Here is a 19,957-nt window from a genome sequence, read left to right on the forward strand (position 1 = left end):
GATATGCGTTTTAGGAGTATGTTACATTGGAAATGATGTTACAGACTATGCTGGCCTTTCTGAACTTTTTTAAAAAGACCTAATTATTTTGAAGTCAAAGTTAACATTGAATTGTTATCAACAGGAATCCTGCTGCAACCCCACTCTTAAAAATGTAAAATATGAGACGGAATCGGGTGACCCCTCTAGTATTTAGCGAAATATTTTTACAACCGATTTTACTTGATTGGTGATTAAAAAATACTCAAAATTCCTTGAAATTATCCCAAACACAAATAAATAAAAAAGCCGGATTCCGAATCATTCTCCAATTCCCGCAAAGGTACTTTTGGGGAATTTGTGTTCCTCAAAAGTACCTTTACGTGATATGCGTTTTAGGAGTATGTTCAATTGGAAATGATGTTACAGATTATCCTGGCCCTTCTGAGCCTTTTTAAAAAGACCTAATTATTTTGAAGACAAATTTGTCATTAAATTATTACCAATAGGAATCCCGCTGCAACCCCACTCGTAAAAATGTAAAATATGAAACGGAATCGGATGACCCCTCTAGTATTTGGTGAAATATTTTTATAACCGATTTTACTTGATTGCTGATTAAAAAATACTCAAAATTTCTTAAAATTATCCCAAACACAAATAAATAAAAAAGCCGGATTCCGAATCATTCTCCAATTCCCGCAAAGGAACTTTTGGGGAATTTGTGTTCCTCAAAAGTACCTTTACGTGATATGCGTTTTAGGAGTATGTTCAATTGGAAATGATGTTACAGATTATCCTGGCCCTTCTGAGCCTTTTTAAAAAGACCTAATTATTTTGAAGACAAAGTCAAATCCCGCTGCAACCCCATTCGTAAATATGTAAATTATGAAACGGAATCGGATGACCCCTCTAGTTTTTGGCGAAATATTTTTATAACCGATTTTACTTGATTGGTGACTAAAAAATACTCAAAATTCCTTGAAATTATCCCAAACACAAATAAATAAAAAAGCCGGATTCCGAATCATTCTCCAATTCCCGCAAAGGTACTTTTGGGGAATTTGTGTTCCTCAAAAGTTCCTTTACGTGATATGCGTTTTAGGAGTATGTTCAATTGGAAATGATGTTACAGACTATGCTGGCCTTTCTGAACATTTTTAAAAAGACCTAATTATTTTGAAGTCAAAATTAACATTGAATTGTTATCAACAGGAATCCTGCTGCAACCCCACTCTTAAAAATGTAAAATATGAGACGGAATCGGGTGACCCCTCTAGTATTTAGCGAAATATTTTTACAACCGATTTTACTTGATTGGTGATTAAAAAATACTCAAAATTCCTTGAAATTATCCCAAACACAAATAAATAAAAAAGCCGGATTCCGAATCATTCTCCAATTCCCGCAAAGGTACTTTTGGGGAATTTGTGTTCCTCAAAAGTACCTTTACGTGATATGCGTTTTAGGAGTATGTTACATTGGAAATGATGTTACAGACTATGCTGGCCTTTCTGAACTTTTTTAAAAAGACCTAATTATTTTGAAGTCAAAGTTAACATTGAATTGTTATCAACAGGAATCCTGCTGCAACCCCACTCTTAAAAATGTAAAATATGAGACGGAATCGGGTGACCCCTCTAGTATTTAGCGAAATATTTTTACAACCGATTTTACTTGATTGGTGATTAAAAAATACTCAAAATTCCTTGAAATTATCCCAAACACAAATAAATAAAAAAGCCGGATTCCGAATCATTCTCCAATTCCCGCAAAGGTACTTTTGGGGAATTTGTGTTCCTCAAAAGTACCTTTACGTGATATGCGTTTTAGGAGTATGTTCAATTGGAAATGATGTTACAGATTATCCTGGCCCTTCTGAGCCTTTTTAAAAAGACCTAATTATTTTGAAGACAAATTTGTCATTAAATTATTACCAATAGGAATCCCGCTGCAACCCCACTCGTAAAAATGTAAAATATGAAACGGAATCGGATGACCCCTCTAGTATTTGGTGAAATATTTTTATAACCAATTTTACTTGATTGGTGATTAAAAAATACTCAAAATTTCTTAAAATTATCCCATTCACAAACGAATAAAAAAGTCGGATTCCGAATCATTCTTCAATTCCCGCAAAGGTACTTTTGGGGAATTCGTGTTCCTCAAAAGTACCTTTACGTGATATCAATTTTAAGGTTACGTTCTATTTAAAATGATGTTACAGGCAATGCTGGTTTTTCTGAGCCTTTTTAAAAAGACCTAATTATTTTGAAGACAAGTTTGTCATTAAATTATTATCAATAGGAATCCCACTGCAACCTCATTCGTAAAAATGTAATATATGAAACGGAATTGGGTGACCCCTCTAGTATTTGGCGAAATATTTTTATAACCGATTTTACTTGATTTGTGATTAAAAAATACTCAAAATTCCTTGAAATTATCCCAAAAACAAATAAATAAAAAAGCCGGATTCCGAATCATTCTCCAATTCCCGCAAAGGTACTTTTGGGGAATTTGTGTTCCTCAAAAGTACCTTTACGTGATATGCGTTTTAGGAGTATGTTACATTGGAAATGATGTTACAGACTATGCTGGCCTTTCTGAACTTTTTTAAAAAGACCTAATTATTTTGAAGTCAAAGTTAACATTGAATTGTTATCAACAGGAATCCTGCTGCAACCCCACTCTTAAAAATGTAAAATATGAGACGGAATCGGGTGACCCCTCTAGTATTTGGCGAAATATTTTTATAACCGATTTTACTTGATTTGTGATTAAAAAATACTCAAAATTCCTTGAAATTATCCCAAAAACAAATAAATGAAAAAACAGGATTCCGAATCATTCTCCAATTCCCGCAAAGGTACTTTTGGGGAATTTGTGTTCCTCAAAAGTACCTTTACGTGATATGCCTTTTAGGAGTATGTTCAATTGGAAATGATGTTACAGATTATGCTGGCCTTTCTGAACCTTTTTAAAAAGACCTAATTATTTTGAAGTCAAAGTTAACATTGAATTATTATCAACAGGAATCCTGCTGCAACCCCACTCTTAAAAATGTAAAATATGAGCGGAATCGGGTGACCCCTCTAGTATTTGGCGAAATATTTTTACAACCGATTTTACTTGATTGGTGATTAAAAAATACTCAAAATTCCTTGAAATTATCCCAAACACAAATAAATAAAAAAGCCGGATTCCGAATCATTCCCCAATTCCCGCAAAGGTACTTTTCGGGAATTTGTGTTCCTCAAAAGTACCTTTACGTGATATGCGTTTTAGGAGTATGTTCAATTGGAAATGATGTTACAGATTATCCTGGCCCTTCTGAGCCTTTTTAAAAAGACCTAATTATTTTGAAGACAAATTTGTCATTAAATTATTACCAATAGGAATCCCGCTGCAACCCCAGTCGTAAAAATGTAAAATATGAAACGGAATCGGATGACCCCTCTAGTATTTGGTGAAATATTTTTATAACCGATTTTACTTGATTGGTGATTAAAAAATACTCAAAATTTCTTAAAATTATCCCATTCACAAACGAATAAAAAAGTCGGATTCCGAATCATTCTTCAATTCCCGCAAAGGTACTTTTGGGGAATTCGTGTTCCTCAAAAGTACCTTTACGTGATATCAATTTTAAGGTTATGTTCTATTGGAAATGATGTTACAGACAATGCTGGCCTTTCTGAGCCTTTTTAAAAAGAACTAATTATTTTGAAGACAAAGTTGTCATTCAATGACAATAAGAATCCCGCTGCAACCCCGTTCGTAAAAATGTAAAATATGAAACAGAATCGAGTTACCCCTCTAGTATTTGGCGAAATATTTTTATAACCGATTTTACTTGATTGGTGATTAAAAAATTTTTAAAATTCCTTGAAATTATCCCAATCACAAACGAATAAACAAGCCGGATTCCGAATCATTCTTCAATTCCCGCAAAGGTACTTTTAGGGAATTCGTGTTCCTCAAAAGTACCTTTCCGTGATATCAATTTTAAGGTTATGTTCTATTGGAATTGATGTTACAGACAATGCTGGCCTTTCTGAGCCTTTTTAAAAAGACCTAATTATTTTGTAGACAAAGTTGTCATTAAATGACAATAGGAATCCCGCTGCAACCCCATTCGTAAAAATGTAAAATATGAAACGGAATCGAGTTACCCCTCTAGTATGTGGCGAAATATTTTTATAACCGATTTTACTTGATTGGTGTTTAAAAAATACTCAAAATCCCTTAAAATTATCCCAGTCGCAAACGAATAAACAAGCCGGATTCCGAATCATTCTTCAATTCCCGCAAAGGTACTTTTGGGGAATTCGTGTTCCTCAAAAGTACCTTTACGTGATATCAATTTTAAGGTTACGTTCTATTGGAAATGATGTTACAGACAATGCTGGCCTTTCTGAGCCTTTTTAAAAAGAACTAATTATTTTGAAGACAAAGTTGTCATTCAATGACAATAGGAATCCCGCTGCAACCCCGTTCGTAAAAATGTAAAATATGAAACAGAATCGAGTTACCCCTCTAGTATTTGGCGAAATATTTTTATAACCGATTTTACTTGATTGGTGATTAAAATTTTTTTAAAATTCCTTGAAATTATCCCAATCACAAACGAATAAACAAGCCGGATTCCGAATCATTCTTCAATTCACGCAAAGGTACTTTTAGGGAATTCGTGTTCCTCAAAAGTACCTTTACGTGATATCAATTTTAAGGTTAGGTTCTATTTAAAATGATGTTAAAGGCAATGCTGGCTGTTCTGAGCCTTTTTAAAAAGACCTTATTATTTTGAAGACAAGTTTGTCATTAAATTATTATCAATAGGAATCCCGCTGCAACCCCATTCGTAAAAATGTAAAATATGAAACGGAATCGTGTGACCCCTCTAGTATTTGGCGAAATATTTTTACAACCGATTTTACTTGATTGGTGATTAAAAAATACTCAAAATTCCTTGAAATTATCGCAATCACAAACGGATAAACCATTCTTCAGTTCTCGCAAAGGTACTTTTGGGGAATTCGTGTTCTTCGAATGTACCTTTACGTGATATCAAATTTGAGGTTATGTTGTATTGGAAATGATGTTACAGAGTATGTTGCCCTTTCTGACCCTTTTTATAAAGACCTAATTATCTTGAAGACATAGTTGACAATAAATTATTATCAGCATGAATCCCGCTGCAGCCCCATTCTTAAAAATGAATGAACGAATGGGAATCTGATTGGAATAGCATAAACATAACCGACATAACCAAAAAATCTTTTTGATGTCATCTCAAGTTAAAAAATTCGGTCATTGCCAATTACGAGACAAAAAACCACAAGTGCTTTTCAATTGTTTTATTGCCAACAGACTCTGTCATTGTTCATCACGTGAAAATAGAAATTGATGTGTCTGAAAATAAAATTTTTTTCACAAATTGTTTGTTTACAATTTATGAAATTTAATCCACGGTTAATGGGTGCAGTTTACGTCCAAAGGAGTCCAGGGGTTCTTTTTTCTCAACAGTACCAGTCTGAATGTGCATTTCAACACCTTACTGTACATTATATACAATAACACACCGATACGTTTTAATTATTATTATTTAAATAAAACAAAATGCATATTTTATTTTCAGTAAACAATCAACTGCTTGTTAGAAATACTTCTCAAAACCTAAAAAATTAACATTTATTTCATCAAAGTACAAGGTCGTTCCTAAAAATCTTGCCCGACTTACTCCTTCTTACAACACCTAATTAGGCCCCATATTTTAAACAAAGGATACATTACATTTCGATTCTAAATCTATAAATAGTTCATTCTCTGGAAATCAGGATCAAGCACCGATCAGGTGTTCAACATCGCCGTCCTTGCAATGGCTTGCAATAAAAAATATTATGGTTATTTACAAATTACTACAGCTAAAATATACAGCGTGTTTGTTTAATATTCCTCCACATTATGTTAATGCAAAATACAATCAATTTTCCCTCAATCATTTTTGCCTTAAACCTGAATTTCATTCTCTATTAAAAAAATGTTTGCAAACAACTGATTTTTTTTGCTTATGACTCACATTAAGCCGGAAGCCAAGTATCAGTTTTACAATTCTTGAGGTTATATAGGTATGTTCTACTGGAAATGATGTTACAGACTAGGCTGGCCTTTCTGAGCCATTAAAAAGACTTAATTATTTTGAAGACAAAGTTGACATTAAATTGTTATCAACAGTAATCCCGCTGCAACCCCATTCTATAAAATGTTAAATGTGAAACGGAATCGGGTGGCCCTTCTAGTATTTGGGGAAATATTTTTTTCAACCGATTTTACTTGATTGGTGATTAAAAAATACTCAAAATTCTTTGAAATTATCCCAATCAGAAACGAATAAAAAGCCGGATTCCGGATCATTCTTCAATTCCCGCAAAGGTACTTTTGGGGAATTCGTGTTCTTCAAAAGTACCTTTACGTGATATCACTTTTAAGGTTATGTTCTATTGGAAATGATGTTACAGAGAATGCTGGCATTTCTGAGCTTTCTAAAAAAAGCCTAATATATTGTAATTAGCATGTACAACATCTCTTCGGTGCAGGCGACTTTTTTTTTTTTTTTTTTCATTGTGTGGATGACAGACAATACTTTTTTTTTTCTTTATCCTCGAACGCTACACTTCCGGATTTGCAATTTTTCAAGTTCGTACATTGTCAAAGTGAAATCCGTTAATTCAGTAATTGAATACATAGGATGCTGCAGTTCCGGATATTTTAATCATTTTACGGAAATATTCAATAAAATTCTGGAAGTACCGCGTTCACGAAGACAAAGTTAACATAAAATTATTGTCAACAAGAATTTCGCTGAAACCCAATCTTAAAATTATTAAATATGAAAGAAAATCGGGTGACCCCTAATTTAAAATATCCTTTTCAGACGACCACTGTGAAATATGACACACTTCACACGGTTTCTCCTTAGTGAAAATTTAAAATTGCAAACGATTTCAACACGAACACGAACGAACAGCCTAACTGTGTACAATGAAAAATTTGAGAAATCTGATTGGCCGACAGCTGTGTGTTTTTATATTGTACACGGGCCGATGATTAACGATGTCTATCTCCCCGCAACGGCATAATTATTTTGTCCGCAGCTCTGTCGAATGATATTTGAAGTTTGAAGGGATGCCTAATATTAGCGTTTTTTTTTTTGTGGTCGTCGGAAAAATATCGTGTATACCACGTGTTGAAAATTCGATTTCACACTCGTTTGCTTAAGCCACGCGCCTACGGCTTGTGGCTCAATTCTGCAAACTCGTGTGAAATCTTTCATTTTCAACTCTTGATATACAATATACTATTCAATGGTTAATTATAAGAGAATGCATGTTTTTTGTAACAGCTATTGGCTCCCATTTGCTATTTAAATTCTTTAAAATGAGGGTTGCCAATTGCTTCCTAATGACATTTTAAGGTCAACTTTCTCATTAAAATATGTCTTCTAGAAAATAGAATTTGATCTGTCCGAAGATTGTTTTTCAAAAATTGTTTGTTTGCATTTTTTCGAAATTAATCCACCTTTTATGGGCGCACTATACATCCAACGATACTTTCAAGGAGTCCTTGTTTCTCAACAGTACCAATCTGTATCTAGGGGTTGCGCAACAAATTTCGAAAATATAATTTTATGTAAAATTTAATATTTTATAAATTGACGGGGGATGGGGTGTGGAACGTGTGCGGTGGAAGTCCTAAAATACTTTTCATTTTGTTCATGTCATCTCCAATTAAACAGTTTATAAGCGTAGTACAAAAATAAATCAAAAATGCTACATCAACGGGAGTGGTAAGAATAGCGTAAACATCGGGAAAGGCTCCATTTCAAGCGTTCCCACAGCGAAACAAAAAAATCGCGCGGGAAAGTTTTACAACTTCGGCGAAAACTGATCGTTTGATTTAATGACGCCGGCTATACAATATGTACTTATCAGGCCTGGAATGAAGATTACGTTTTTAAGATAAACAGAAAACACGATCTTAATATTACTTGAAGAGCCAATTCTATGCACTAATATTTTTGTCGAATTAATTTAATTAAAAATAAATAAATTAATCCAAACACATTAAAACACAATCTTGTCCGGGTTAATTATACAACTAGTAATACTTCTTATAATAATGAATTAATAATTAATTGAGAACGAAAGACCAACAATTCCACAATTTCAGAAGAATTGGGATAATATCAATACCAAACGAATAATTGCCAATGACTTAAACTTTAAATCACCTAGAGACTTGGCTCGTTATAAAGGCGGCCTTACACCAAGGCAACAATTGGCAACATGTTGCCTGCAACATTTTCTATTAATCTTGCCGGTGATTACTAAAAAATGTTGCGGGCAACATGTTGCCAATTGTTGCCTTGGTGTAAGGCCGCCTTTAGGCTTTGCAATGCCGAAAATCTTGGTTACATGCAATACCTTCTCCTAATATTGGTACTCTTTTAGATAACACTTCCTTCCAAGTTTGTATTCGTTTAATATTGGGTTGTAATCTTTGTACACCTCATATTTGCAAATGCACGAAAGTTGACTAAATTGGCATCCACGGTCTAAGTTGTTCAAAAAGCAGTGGTAGATTTTCCAGACACACTGAAATTAATTCTATTATCAACCGGGCTTTGACTTCTATTCATGTTAATTCAACTTTAGAACCAAACGGACTGTCTCGGGATGACGGAAAACGCCCAGATGGGATTAAAGGTCAACCTTTGGTTTGGAACGTTACTGTTGTAGATACACTTGCAGATAGTTACGTTTTGAAAACTTCTGAAGTTTGCAAACGCAAACATAGCAAATATAGTTCAATTATTTCATCAAATTATGTATTTAAAGGTTTAGCCTTTGAAACCTTAGACCCTTGGTGCAAAGAAGCCATCGATTTCATTAATGTCATCGGAATCCGCAAAGGTACTTTTGGGGAATTCGTATTCTTCAAAAGTACCTTTACGAGATATCAATTTTAAGGTTATGTTCTATTGGAAATGATGTTACAGAGTATGTTGGCCTTTCTGAACCTTTTTATAAAGACCTAATTATCTTGAAGACAAAGTTGACATTAAATTATTATCAACAGGAATCCCGCTTCAACCTCTCTAGTATTTGACGAAGTATTGCTTACAACCGATCCTACTTGATTAGTGATTAAAAAATACTAAAAATCCCTTGAAATTATCCCAATCACAAACAAATAAATCATTCTTCAGTTCTCGCAAAGGTACTTTTGGGGAATTCGTGTTCTTCAAAAGTACCTTTACGTGATATCAAATTTGAGGTTATGTTCTATTGGAAATTATGTTACATAGTATGTTGCCCTTTGTGAGCCTTTTTAAAAAGACCTAATTATCTTGAAGACAAAGTTGACATTAAATTATTATCAAAATTAATCCCGCTACAGCCCCATTCTTAAAAATGAATGAATGAAAGGGAATCTGATTGGAATAGCATAAACATAACCGGCATAACCAAAAATCTATTTAATGTCATCTCAAGTTAAAAAATCCGGTCAGTGCCAATTACGAGACAAAAAACCACCAGTACTTTTCAACTGTTTCATTGCCAACAGACTAAGAGGTCGATTTCAAGTTGACTTGCAACTTGTATTGTCATGGTAACGGCACAAAATTGCAAATTTGAGAAAGATGACGCATATTAGTAATTAATGTGTACGACAAAGATAGCTACACATTTGCGCTGCACCACCTATTTGACACCCTGACTTGAAATCGGGCTCTCAGTCATTGTTCATCACGTGAAAATAGAAATTGATCTGTCCGAAGATGATTTTTTTTACAAATTGTTTATTTGCATTTTATCGAATTTAATCCACGGTTTATGGGTGCACTTTACATCGAAAGGAGTCCAGGGGTTCTTACTGTACATTATATAAAATAACACCGAGACTTTTTAATAAAAAAATAAAATAAAAATAACACCCTGTATAAAATAACACACCGATACGTTTTAATTGTTATTATTTAAATAAAACAAAATGCAAATTTTATTTTCAGTAAACAATCAACTGCTTGTAAGAAATACTGCTCAAAACCTAAAAAATTAACATTTATTTCGTCTGAGTACAAGATCGTTCCTAAAAATCTTGCCCGACTTACTCCTCCTTACAACACCTAATTACGCCCCACATTTTAAACATAGGCTACATTAAATTTCGATTCTAAATCTATAAATAGTTCATTCTCTCGAAACCAGGGTCAAGCACCGATCAGGTGTTCAACATCGCCGTCCTTGCAATGGCTCGCAAGGTACTTTTGGGGAATTCGTGTTCCTCAAAAGTACCTTCACGTGATATGCGTTTTAGGAGTATGTTCAATTGGAAATGATGTTACAGACTGTGCTGGCCTTTTTGATCCTTTTTAAAAATACCTAATTATCTTGAAGACAAAGTTGACATTAAATTACTATCAACAGGAATCCCGCTGCAATCTCATTCTTACAAGTGTTAAATATGAAAGGGAATCGGGTGACCCCTCTAGTATTTGGCGACAATTTTTTACAACTGATATTACTTGATTAGTGATAAAAAACACTAAAAATGCTTGAAGTTATCCCAATCACAAACGAATAAATAAGCTGGATTCCGAATCATTCTTCAATTCTCGCAAAGGTACTTTTGGGGAACTTACGTTCTTCAAAAGTACCTTTACGTGATATCAATTTTATCGTAATCACAAACGAACAAAAAAGCCGGATTCCGAATCATTCTTCAATTCTCGCAAAGGTACTTTTGGGGAATTCGTGTTTTTCAAAAGTACCTTTACGTGGTGTCAATTTTGAGGTTATATAAGTATGTTCTACTGGAAATGATGTTACAGAGTAGGTATGTCCGCCTCTCTGAGTTTTTTATAAAGACCTAATTATTTTGAATACCAAGTTGACATTAAATTATTATCAACAGGAATGCCGCTGCAACCCCATTCTTAAAAATATTAAATATGACAGGGAATCGGGTGACCCTCTAGTATTTGGGAAATGTTTTTTACAACGGATGTTAATTGATTAGTGAAAAGAAAAATACTTGAAATTATCCCAATCACAAACGAATTAAAAAGCCGGATTCCGAATCATTCTTCAATTCTCGCAAAGGTACTTTTGAGGAATTTATGTTCTTCAAAAGTACCTTTACGTCATATCAATTTTGAGGTTATATAGGTATGTTCTACTGGAAATGATGTTACAGAGTATGACGGCCTCTCTGAGCCTTTTTAAAAAGACCTAATTATCTTGAAGGCAAAGTTGACATTAAATTATTATCAACAGGAATCCCGCAGTAACCCCATTTAAAAAAAATATTAAATATGAAATGGAATCGAGTGACTCTTCTAGTATTTGGCGAAATATTTTTTACATCCGATTTTACTTCATTAGTGATTATTAAACAGTACTAAAAATACTTGCAATTGTCCAAATCACAAACGAATTAAAAAGCACTGATTCCGAATATACCTTCGATTCTCGTAAAGGTACTTTTGGGGAATTCGTGTTCTTCAAAAGTATCTTTACGTGATATCAATTTTTTAAGGTTATGTTCTATTCGAAATGATGTTACATAAACATGAATTTATATTATTAAAAAAACAAATCTTGAAGACAAAATTGACCCTAAAATGATATTAGAAACTAGAAATTATAAATAGAAAATGGAGTCGACTAACCTTTCGTTTAAAAAGTCTTTTCAAAGTTTTTGATTCAAATCTTTTTTGTAAGTATAGACCACCTGGAGTCTCCTTGACATAGATTAAAGATTGCAAAAGTGGATAAAGTGTCTCTCAATAATTGAAATTTATTTTAATTCTTTACTTGCATTTTTTATTTTCTTAACAGTTTTCACAAAAATAATTTTTAATTTTACAAAATTTACAAAAGGAGTAGTTTTTCAGATGGTTGAACGCAAAACGACAAAAAAATATCCTTTCCCGTAAGGGAACAGAAACTCCTTGAAAGTATCATTAGATACAGTCAATGAAGATTATGTACCTAATGAAACTTTCAGGGAGTTTCTGTTTCTCAAAAGTGCCAATTCGTATGTAGAGGGTTGCGGCACAGATTAGTAAGGCAGTTATGAGGAAAACAAAATTTTTGATTAGCCATTAATGTTGTGACAGTTTATCATTTTAAAAAACTTCTACGAGATTTTGAATTTTGAAAAAAAAAGTGGAGGGTGAAACTTGAAAAAAAGTTACTGTTTGTTCGTCATCTGAAATTAGACAGTTAAGGTTTGTAGTATTTTCCTTTTTTGTACATAAAAAAGTTTGGGGGTTGAAAGGGGGTGGGAGGGTATTTTCTTGTCACACTGTTAACATTAAAACTAAGAATTCTTAGTGTGAACAATCAATGCTAAAAACAAAAAAATTATGGGAGCAAATTTACAAAAGAGGGTAGTTTTTTAAAGGGTTGAGCGTAAAACAACAAAAAAATATAATTGCCCTTGATAATAGAGTTTATGTATCTAATGATACTTTCAAGGAGTTTCGGTTTCTCAAAAGTACCAATTCGTGTGTAGGGGGTTGCGGCACAGATTTGTAAATAAGCCAGTTATGAGCAAAACAAAATTTTTGATTAGCCATTAATGTTGTGACAGTTTTTAAGATGATCGCATCATTTTAAAAAACTTCTACGAGATTTTGGATTTTGAAAAAAAAAAGTGGAGGGTGAAACTTGAAAAAAAGTTACTGTTTGTTCGTCATCTGAAATTAGACAGTTAAGGTTTGTAGTATTTTCCTTTTTTGTACATAAAAAAGTTTGTGGGTTGAAAGGGGGTGGGAGGGTATTTTCTTGTCACACTGTTAACATTAAAACTAAGAATTCTTAGTGTGAACAATCAATGCTAAAAACAAAAAAATTATGGGAGCAAATTTACAAAAGGGGGTAGTTTTTCAAAGGGTTGAGCGTAAAACAACAAAAAAATATAATTGCCCTTGATAATAGAGTTTATGTATCTAATGATACTTTCAAGGAGTTAGGGTTTCTCAAAAGTACCAATTCGTGTGTAGGGGGTTGCGGCACAGATTTGTAAATAAGCCAGTTATGAGCAAAACAAAATTTTTGATTAGCCATTAGTCGTGTTGTGACAGTTTTTAAGATCATCACAACACTTTAAAAAACTTTTACGACATTTAGGAATTGTGAAAGTTAACGCAGGGGGTGAAAATAAAAAAAAATACCGTTGATCATTATCCGAAATTAGACAGTTAACGTTTGTAGTTTTTTGCTTTCACAAACATAAAGAAAGGTTGGAGGGTAACTTCTTATCAAAATTGTTAACATTAGAACTAAAAATTTTTGGGGTTAACGAAAAATATTGCAAAAAAATATTGATTATTCATTGGATTTATTTCACAAAAAGAGGTAGTTTTACAAATTGTTGATTAAAACGGGATGAAGGATATGATTGATCATGTGGAAGAACTTATTTAAAGGCAGATTTTTATTATGCCAAAATAAGAATAATAATAATAATTTATAAACATTTTGTCAATTAAATATTAAATAAGGGTTGAAAACCAATTTGAAAATAATTTCGTAATGTATTTCACCACCTAGGGGACAATAGCCAAGTTAAACTCATTACAGTGTCGATACAGTGTTAGTTCATGTAGTGGGCAGCACATACCAATGAGATCTTGATACCTCAAAGGTACCTTTCCGTTGCATGGAATTTCGAGGAGCTCCTCGAAATTCCCAAATTCTCCTCGAAAGTACCATTCCGTGCTACAAATCTCCTCAAAAGTATCTTTCCCCATACATATATATATATATAGAATATATATATATATATACATAAAACCTACACCTCAGCGCCTCCGTTTTATATAAACACTAAACGTTGTGACCTCATATATGACGCTACCACCTCCGTTTTCGGAGGTCATAACGTATCCTATGAAATAAAATAGTGCAGCACTATAGTAGGTTGCAGCTATCTCCCTCTGAACTTTTCGATGGAGGTCTTATGGTTAGTACTTTGTCAAAACATATTCGTCTCTAGTTCAGCCGTTCGCTACGAGCGCCACCGTCGTTTGCGTATATTTGAACTTCGGACGTTGTTACTTCCGCCATATATTCACAATAATTGTAGATAAACATTGCACTTCATCGCCTCCTACATTTGGCAACATCGAAGTAGACATAATAGGACGTACCTAATACGTTTTCATGCCGGCTCTATTGTTAGCGACGTCATAACTAATACTGTTAAAAATATTATTATTGATGAACAACATGGATTTTTGAAGGGTAAATCAACTACAAAAATTTATTTGTTCTTACGGAATATGTGATCAATTGTTTTGAAAAAAATATGGAAGTAGATTGTATTTACGCTGATTTAAAAAAGCGTTTGATCGAGTTGATAGGTAGATCTAAATTGTGTCTCAAACTCCACTGTTGTCTTGGATCAACTCTTATCTAAGAAATCATAAACAGAAAGTGCGCATTATTTCACATAGATCTAGGGAAATTAGAGTGACTTCTGGAGTTCCTCAGGGATCTCATTTGGGCCCTGTGTTGTTTTCGATATTCATTAATGATATAAAGAATGTTATTAGAGATAGCTTGTTTCTGCTGTACGCTGATGATTTAAAACTTTTTTACAACATTAGATCTGATTGTGTACGAATTCAGGATGATTTGTGGTCGAGTGGTTTCATGGTGTGAGTTCAATGGTCTAGAACTTAATATCCCCATGTGCAAAGTAATTCGTTACTCTAGAAAGAAAATTATTACCCTTCCATCTTATTATATTCATAATTGTGCTTTAGAATGTTTGTTTCAAATTAGTGACCTAGGAAAAATACTCGATAGTAAACTTACTTTTTGCTCGCATATTGAAAAAAATGTCAAGAACTCAAACAAAATGTTAGGCTTCATGGTTCATCAGTGTAGTAGTGTAGTGTGTTGCTATATAATGCACTTGTACGGTCTAATTTGGAATACAACATATATAATATGGTGTCCGCTGTATCAAAATGCTATTCACAGAATTGAAAAAATTCAGAGAAAATTTATAAAATGTGCCTGCTATAAATTCATTTTGATAGAAATAACTATGATTATTTTATTTATCATCGTTTTCGACCAATCGTAAGGCTTTATTTTTTGGATTATAGTGACAATTCCACTCGGAAAATTTCAACCAATCATAATTTTTCGATAATTTTAGGACCATGCTAAATTATCGGTGTAATTCGTTCCTAATTGGTCCAATGATTCAAAATACTACAAGCTGATAGGTTTAAATTTTCCGAGTGGAATTGTCGCTGTAATTTTCTCCTCCCTCGAATTTTACCAAACTCATTTGATCCACAGTAAAAATTTTGTTGTTTTCAACTAAGCTAACTAACGCTTGAGAGTCATAAGACTACGTATAAATTTAAAAAATTGTGTAAAAGTTGGAAATGAAATTTTCTTTCGTGGAATTGTCATGCCGAATACAACTCGATGGTACGAAATTGCGGGAAATGTTTCTCCTCATTTTACTCGTATTTGTTTCTTAGACAATTTCCACTCGTTCGCTACGCTCACTCGTGGTAAATTGTCGTCAAAACAAATACTCGTATAATGAGATCGAAAATTTCCGGCAATTTCGTACCCTCTCGTTGTATTACTAATGACAATTCGATAATTCGTCAAGTAGTTTTCTCAGATGTTTTCAATCCTATTGCTAAAGTAATAAAATAAATACTGTTGTCAAATGGTACTATTTAATTCATGAAATAATCAACCGAATTACACTCTAGCTCTTGAAATGATCTGTTTTAACACTCAAGCTTTCAAAAGCTATAGTGGAGTAAAATCACATATCTAGCTCGCTTATTTCTGCGGGTAGGTGATTCCAAGGTATAACTAAATGAAACCTATACTATCTTGTAGAGAACATTTTGGGGCATAAGGAATGGTCATCTACAACTTTTTTTAATAGGACCGAACTTTGAAAACGGCCTTGATACGTAGTTGAGGTGTAGTCTGAAAAACTACGTTTCTCGTAACATTTAACGCTGTGTTAATTTAACTATTGAAGCTATAATTATGATTTTCTGTATATTTGTAGTAAACAGTACAGCGCTTGCAATAGTGAATCGAAAATTTCGCAAATATCGATAGTTTTGAAAAAAATAATTAATAAATTTAGATTAATCAAAAATGCGCATCGTAAACTTCACTCTGCTGGGACCTATGTGAAATGTTGAAAATTTCGATACACATGCAGCGAGTCAAATGTAACTAGGAAATTGTAAAACTTTTTAAAAAAAGAATTAAGTCAGTAGCCCGTATACTTTTTGAGAAAATAATTTTTTTATTCGACGAGCGAACGCGCCGGGCGGCTCCTGGCAGGCAAATACAGGTGTCCCCAAAAAAGAAGACGAGTCCATAACTCCGTTATTTATCGGAAGATTTTAATTATCTGTACACCAAATTAAATAGTTGTTAATAGACTACAAAATGGCCTAATAAATTCAATTATAGCCCCATGGGCTTCAAGGGTAAACTGTCAAAATATTTTTTTTCAATGGGATTACATATTTTTTTTAGTAATTATGATAGAGATTTTTATTCTGAAAACAACAATGTATCACAAGTATACACTTAAATACCAAAAATTTCACCAAAAAAATGTAAAAAAACGCTACTATCGTCTATGTTCCATTTTGTGCTAAACATTGGCATATCTGCGCAATCCCACATGTTATTATTTGTCATTTGTTTTTCCAGCTACCTTAATTTGGTTATTACATTCTAACGCAACGCATTTTGATAGCTTTTCACCTGGTGCTCGTCACTTGTTTCAAAAGTTAGTGTGATTTTTTTTTATGTGAAGTTATACTTGTGATACATTGTTGTTTTCAAAATTAAAATCTCTATCAAAATTACTAAAAAAAAGTATGTAATCCCATTTGAAAAAAAATATTTTGACACTTTAGTCTTAAAGCCCTTGGAGCTATATGTGAATTTATTAAGCCGTTTTGTAGCCTATTAACAACCATTTAATTTGGTGTATAAATAATTAAAATCCTCCGATAAATAAGGAAGCTATGGACTCGTCTTTTTTTTGTGGGGGACAGCCTGTATAACCCGGCACGCGTATTTAGTCGTCGTCTATCGATGTAGGGATTGTAGCAGTCCAAAAACAGTAATTGTAAAATTTTGAGTATGTAAATTTTTTGTATTTTTGTTAAAATTTACCTATTTTAAATGCTTTCTTCGTCATCTTCATTCTCATATACCTAAACAAGAAACATTGTTGTGACATTTTTTGCAAGAACAATCTGCAGCATTTTAAGCCTTCCTTCATGCACATACATTTATTATTTTGGCATCATTGGTCTGTCCAAAAAATGTTCATCAGTTTTCTAATGTCATTAGGTATGGGATCCATTGTAGCTAAAACAGGTTCTAAAATGCCCTTATTTAGATTGGGAGATTTTAAATTGTATTAAATTAACCCAACACTACAAAACGCACTAGAATACATAAGTTCATGACAAAAATGTTATAAACTGCTTGAAGGATATATTTCAAATTTTACGTGCGTTAGCTACTTCTTGCTCTACGTAGAATTTAATGAATTTTATGTCAACCAATCTCTCGCTGGACAAACTATACATGACTACACAACGATATACGTAATTGATCAATGCATCTAAAATTTGGGTGAAGTATGTAGGTACATAATAATTATTATTTTTTAATGTTAATACCTTAGCACATGTTGACCAAAAGCATCATCTGTTGGTGGCAATTTTTTAGCAGACTTATTGGAGGTTGTAGTCAGTTTATACCTCAGTTGGTTTAATATGTTAATGGTCTCAGTTTTATTTTTTTAAAAAGCCAGTGCGAATTTAGTAGAAATTTTAACAGCCTCGGTCATAGTCATCGAGTTTAACTTCCCTAACTCTTTAAATGTTTTCAGAAGGACATTGTATGCTGATTTTTTTTTGCCGATTTTAAAACGTTAAAAAATGCATGGCTGGTAACACTTCATTTTCAAGTAGGTACATATGTGCACTAAAAAACCCATAGGTCAATCTTTTGACATACTTAAAATGAGCATATTTTGCAAAAGAACAGGAAGTAAAAAAAGAGAGAAATGAACTGCAATTCAAACTAGTATAAAAATAATACTTTTTGATATTGATTTACTTTGAAGATATTTTTTTAACATTTTTTATAGGAACAGGAGAATCGACGAGAAATAATATTTTGCTTTTTTTTAATGGTATTGCTTATCTATTCTTCTTAAATTAAAAAAAAAACAATTAAACAATAAATGTATGTGCATGAAGGAAGGCTTAAGATCCTGGAGTGATTGTTCTTGCAAAAAATGTCAGAACAATGTTTCTTGTTTGTATGAGGATGAATATGACGAAGAAGAAAGCATTTAAAGTAGGTAAATTTTAGCAAAAATACAAAAAAATTACCTACTCAAAATTTTACAATTATTGTTTTTAGACTGCTACAATCCGTACATCGATAGACGACTAAATACGCGTGCAGGGTTATATCTGCCTGCCAGGAGCCGCCCGGCGCGTTCGCTCGTCGAATAAAAAAAATATTTTCTCAAAAAGTATACGGGCTACTGACTTAATTCTTTTTTTAAAAACTTTTACAATATCCTAGTTACATTTGACTCGCTGCATGTGTATCGAAATTTTCAACATTTCACATAGGTCCCAGCAGAATGAAGTTTACGATGCGCATTTTTGATTAATCTAAATTTATTAATTATTTTTTTCAAAACTATCGATATTTGCGAAATTTCCGATTCACTATTGCAAGCGCTGTACTGTTTACTACAAATATACAGAAAATCATAATTATAGCTTCAATAGTTGAATTAACACAGCCTTAAATGTTACGAGAAACGTAGTTTTTCGGACTACACCTCAACTACGTATAAAGGCCGTTTTCAAAGTTCGGTCCTATTAAAAAAAGTTGTAGGTGACCATTCCTTATGCCCCAAAATGTTCTCCACAAGATAGTATAGGTTTCATTTAGTTATACCTTGGAATCACTAAAAGTCATAATTTCAGTCCGATTTTACTCCACTAGTAACCACTCGTGTCACTGACATAATTTCCCTCCACCAATTAATACTGTCAAAGTAACAGTCGTTACCTAGGGCAGCTTTCGTGTTAAAAATCGATCATTTCAGAGCTCTCGTGGAATTACAACCGATAATATATTGGCTTATTTTGGTTTAAGTACTTTAAGATCCAGACGCATTCAATTGCTTCTTTTTTAAAGTAATTAATTATATGATTACATGTTCGTCAATCTTAGGCTTATTTTTACTTTATGTGCCTCAATGTAATTTCAGAAGTGTAATCTGTTAGTTGTTCCTTATCATAGAACCAACTATGGGTTAAGGTCGCCTTTATCTAGAATCTGCAGGAATGTTAATTCACATTCTCATAATGTTGAATTTTATAGTATTAAATATAATAGTTTTAAAATTAGTTTAAGAAACGCTGTTTAGGGAGTTGTCACTCGTATCTATTGTTTTTGTTATGTTATTGAAGTTATTGTACCGAGCGATCATTTAAAAAATAAATCGAGTTTGCTTTGGAGCCTATGCTATAGCATGGGTTGCCATAGGTAACACGCCGACTCGATTTATTTTTTAATTGATCGCACCGTATTTGGTTTTTTCTTTATTTGTTCTCCACTGTTAAATGGTATTGTTTGCCGTTAATAAACCTATTTCATCATATACAAAACATCTTAAATCTATTTTTAGCGTGAAAGGAGTGGCAACAGCGCCGGAAGTCACAGCATCGAAATAATGTAATATATTGTAGGAGGTGAGAGCGATCGAATCATACAATCTATAATATTAGAGGAAATTGTTACCCCTCTTTAGAAACCTTTGTTACCGACTCTCCCCTTATGTGAAATTA

The sequence above is a fragment of the Tenebrio molitor genome, chromosome 7, assembly GCF_963966145.1.
Source record: "Tenebrio molitor chromosome 7, icTenMoli1.1, whole genome shotgun sequence".
In the NCBI taxonomy this organism is placed as follows: domain Eukaryota; kingdom Metazoa; phylum Arthropoda; class Insecta; order Coleoptera; family Tenebrionidae; genus Tenebrio; species Tenebrio molitor.